We start from the raw sequence: 5236 nt of genomic DNA on the forward strand, positions 1-5236 counted from the left end.
ACATGGTAGCAAACACCACCACCACACACCAACTGCCGCCTCATTAGGAAGAGAATGGGGTCTAAGAGGGCCTTTTATTTGACAGTTGAAGGAAGTCAAACCTTTAGTGTTAAGCAAGTAATCAAAGGACAACTTTTGAATTCAAACAAGCAAAATGGCTAGTTTATTTAAATTCAAAAATTTTCCCCGAAATGAAATTTAAAATCTAGCAGGAAAAACCATATCATGCAACATAACTATGGAAAGAGCTTGATATTTACATTGCAAATCTATAGCCGCTCAAATTATAGATCATATGTAGGATTTATGAAAGACCGAAAATCATAAAATTATCCCACCTCCTTTTTGGGGGCAAAAGTGCATCCTTTGACCACTCTTGCACATCTCTTACACACCCATCATTCTTGCACACATGGTGTACACTATTTGTCAAAATGCTAATCACCTCCATTATTACATGGCAAATAAAGAGACCCTCCTAGACCCCATCTTCATCTTAAAGAGCAGCACCCACGCACGTGTCCATGGGGAGGAGGGGAGAAGCCATTGAAGCTTCATTCCCTCTCTCACTTGTTGCTTATGAGGTCTCCTTAGTTCACTATATATACCCTTACATCTTGAGTTCACGCACCCCATGTGGTGGTCCTAGGGAGGTCCTCCTAAAATCCTCAAAAAAATCTCTATCTCCCATTAAAAAAAACTTTGTGTGCCTTTTTGAACCACCCCCATTCTCTACAGCTGAGTCAAATTGTCACATTGTAAAGCCATGAAAGAATCACATCCCTGCCTTCAAACATTGAGGATCTCACTACACTTTCCCTCAAACAACGAGGCATAAAATGAAAAAAAAGTTTCTGATATCATCTCCCTTGCAGCTCCCAACTTCAATCGGACATATCTTTGTGCTCAGGATTTTGATTCACAAGTTGTTGCTTTTGGCTAGCTCCACACACCACATACTTCCTGTGAGAACCTTGGGGAGCTCAAAAAAATCTCTGTTAGTGCACTTATCAAGGCAGCCAAATACGCACATAATTGGCCCCTTGCAAAATTTCATCTGCTCATAACTTGGCCGTCTGGACTTTGATTGTCGATCCGTAAAGACCAAAATGATCCATAAATCAAGCACTTCAGATCTATCCACTGTCATCTGCTTTGACCATCCATTTGTAATTGTACAATCCGGTGGGGATTTGCAAACCACCCTTTTCTTCAAACTGCCATATCTTGCATCCTATAGCTCTAATTCAGGAGCCATCTTGATCGTCTTGGAGAAAACTTCAGAGACCACAATTTGCTACCCAATTCTAATACTTGGAAAATCCTAAGCAATCAGCCTATTTTACCCCATATGGAGTCTTCTTGGCATAAACAACCACATATTGCATACACATATGCCTGCCCTTGACCTTCAGATCCGCTTTAGCACCTTGGCATGCACCTGTAGACACCCATAGCCTTTATTTTCCCTCTTCATAGCATCAACAACAGCTTGAGATGCACCACTGTATAAAACTACCCAATAAAACTATCGTTGTCTTAGTGTATAAGTTTTCTTTGTGCTTGGGTGCCCTGCATTGGGACTATTATGACATTCATAAAGAATTTGGGTGCCAAATATTTGCATTCGTCTTGATAACAAAATTTCTCCTTGTGGAGTAGGTACACATCATCTATGGAAATTTTTTTCCATTTCTGTAGCTCATCACTCAAAAGAAGAGAACCGGGCTAGCATTGGAGTGAGAAGGATCACTCATTTTTGTTGGAATTAGCGTTGTAGAGAAACACACATAGCTTGGAGAAGACAAAGGAAGCTCAAGGCACACAATAGAGAGTGTATTACTTAGTGTGCAATGGAAAGATAGATAGCCCTAGAGTGATGGGTGTATATACAATGCACGGGGGGAAAAACCTCCTAAAGAGGGAAAAAATGCCCCGGCGGTCCTAGTGTGTTCACACACATCACTACCACATGTATATGGTAACAAATCCCCCCTGGAGTGATGCGGTGAACGAGAGCTGGCACATGAGTAAAGGGAAGTGCCATGCCCTAAGGACATGATCAGTCCACAAAGGGGAGTAAGCCCAAAGCTTTGCGGAAAGCTTCAAGCTTCTCACGAGACAATGCCTTTGTGAAAAGATCTACAAGGTTGTCCTGTGTTGGCACATAAGCCAAGTTGATCTCTCCTGCTGAGAGCCTCTCCCTGACATAGTGGTAATGCACCTCAATGTGCTTTGTGCAAGCATGAAAAACTAGGTTTCTCGCAACTGCCAATGCGCTCTAACTATCAGTGTAGATAGTGTTGGCAGTGTCCTGTCCAACACCCAAATCAGCCACAAGGCGTCTGAGCCATACACACTCAACCGTAGCTGTGAAGACTGCCCTGTACTCAGCCTCACAACTCGAAGTGGCCACAGTAGGTTGCTTCTTGCTCAACCATGATATACATGAACTGCCAAGCATGAAACAAAAACCACTTGTGGACACTCGCGTGTCAAAACAACCAGCCCAATCTGAGTCCGAAAAAGCATGTAAGTCTGGCGGCAATGATCCCCCTTGGGATAAAACAAGCCAAGATGTAAAGTGCCACTAAGGTAGTGGAAAATCCTTTTGACAGCTTGCCAATGCTTAGACCCTGGGATATGCATAAATCTGATGACCTGTGAGACTGCAAACTGAATATCCGGCCTCGTGTTGCATACATAAATGAGGCAGCCAACAGTAGTTTGATAAAGAGTGGCATCAGCAGGATCGCCAGCATCATGTAGAGTCAACTTCAAACGTGTTTCCATGGGAGTGGCAATAGGTTTGCAATCCTCAAGTCCAAATTACATAGCAATGTCTCAATGTAACTTTTTGACACAAGGCAATACCACCATCACACTGCTTAAACTGTATACCCAAGTAGTGATGCAACAGCCCCAAATCTTTCATCTTGAAAGTAGCATTCAAATCAGCCTTAAATTCAGCAATATGTCTCTCATTTGGTCCAATGATCAGCAAATCATCAACATAAAGAACGATAGTGAGAAGTACATCACCCTCACGCTTTACATACAATGTGCTTTCTGTTGGATTGTTACGAAAGCCTTGTTTGACCAAATGAGTGTCAGCTTTCTCATACCAAGCACGAGGAGATTGCTTCAACCCATAGAAAGCCTTCTTACATCTGCAGACTTTGTCCTCTTGTCCTTTTATGACAAAACCGCGAGGCTGCGTTACATAAACTTCCTCAAATATGTCACCATTCAAGAAAGCAGTAACAATGTCTGATTGATGTACAGCCCAACCAAAATGAGCTGCCAATGCACATAGTCTCTTCATAATCAATGCCTTTTTGCTGTGCATAACCCTTTGCAACAAGTCGAGCCTTATGGCGATCGATCTCACCATCCGGCTTGCATTTCAACTTGTGAACCCACTTCGTACCAATGGCCTTTTTGCTAGGAGGCAAATCACATAAAGTCCATGTGTCATTTTCTATAAGTGCATCATATTCTGATTACATGGCAGCCATCCAATTTTCTGAATTCTGTGCTTCATCAAAAGACAGAGGCTCCTCAACATCATGTAAGCTAGACATAGCCAAAGCATAACAATCTGATGCATAAGATGCATGGCGAGAGCCTGAACGAGTACGACTAGACAAAGGTGCATCCAATTTACTATCACGCAAAGTGTGCACCAGCCATTTTGGCATACCTCTAGCCTGCTCATTTTCAGCCCTTTCCTCATCAAGTACATCATGTACATCTGCATCAGTAATAGGCTGATCTATAAATTTTCAGAAACCCCCATAGGCTGTACATTTGCCTCATTGGAACTTACATTCGTATTTCCCCACCACTAAAAAGAGGCAACAAAGTGTCATAAATGTCCTGTGAGCTTACATTACTGTCTCTAGTACATGACAGCAAGGGCTGAACAGAATCTTCCACAAACACTACATCCTGTGAAACCAGAATACGTTTTGTTTGCGGATGATACAACCTGTAACCTTTGCTTTCAGCACTATAACCAACAAAAATACATTTGACAGCCTTATCATCCAATTTTCTACGTTGTGTTTGTGGCACCAAAGCATATCCCAAACAGCCAAAAACACGCATGTGCTCAATAGAAGGCTTTCTATCATGTCATGCTTCATATGGAGTAATAGACTGCAAAGATTTCATAGGACACCTGTTAAGTACATAAGTGGCACACATGATGGCCTCAAGCCAAAAAGAATGCGGCAAATCTTGACTCTTGACCATACATCGTGCCATTTCATGTGACATGTTTTTCCTCTCAGCAACACCATTTTGCTGAGGTGTATAAGGCACTGTACATTGGTGTTTTATCCCACGACTAGCCAGAAATGGATTAAATTCATGAGACATATACTCTCCTCCTCGATCGGAACGGAGGGTGCCCATAGTACATTTCGAGATATTTTCAGCCATAGCCAGAAATTGTTTGAAGCACATAAAAACTTCGGACTTCACTTTAAGGGAAATACCCATGCATGCCTGGAGTAATCATCAATGAAAGTCACGAAGTACAGGTAATTGCCCAAGGACGGAGTTTGCATGGGTCCACAAACATCACTATGCACAAGCTGCAACCTGCATGTGGCCCGAACCATCCTTTGGAAACTTAGAACTCTGCATCTTACCCAAAATACAGCCTTCACAAACATGTTTGATAGGTGCTTCAAGAGGAGGTAAAGAAGCAACAATATCAGATTTCTGCAAACGTAGCAAACTGGCAAAATTCAGATGACCAAAACGTGCATGCCAAAGTTTTGCATCTGAAATAGCCCTTGAATCTGCAACAGCATTTGAAAATTTTTTCCCACACTTGTCATAGAAAGTGAGCTTATACAGCCCACGGCACAAAAGGCCAGATGCAACAATTTCATCACCAAAACTGAGATCATGAACTGTACATATGCCATCCACAAATTTGACTACAAGTCCAAGTCTAGCAAGTGCGGATAGAGACAAGAGATTCTTCTTGATCCCAGGTACATAAAGTGCATCAACAAGTGTGAAATGCCATTAGCAGCAGTAAACACAATCTTTCCAACTCCCTGAACTGGATAAGAGGCATTGTTGGCACAAGTGGCTGAATTCCCATGAGGGACAGACTCGAGAGAGGTAAATAATTCACGATGCCCATTCTGCATCAACATCAACACTACAGTCTCCTTTCACAGAAGACTCAACAATGGCAGCATTTGTAGTGGAACCA

This window comes from Adiantum capillus-veneris, unplaced genomic scaffold (genome assembly GCF_014529385.1).
Source record: "Adiantum capillus-veneris isolate H3 unplaced genomic scaffold, ASM1452938v2 Hic_scaffold_325, whole genome shotgun sequence".
Taxonomy (NCBI): Eukaryota; Viridiplantae; Streptophyta; class Polypodiopsida; order Polypodiales; family Pteridaceae; genus Adiantum; species Adiantum capillus-veneris.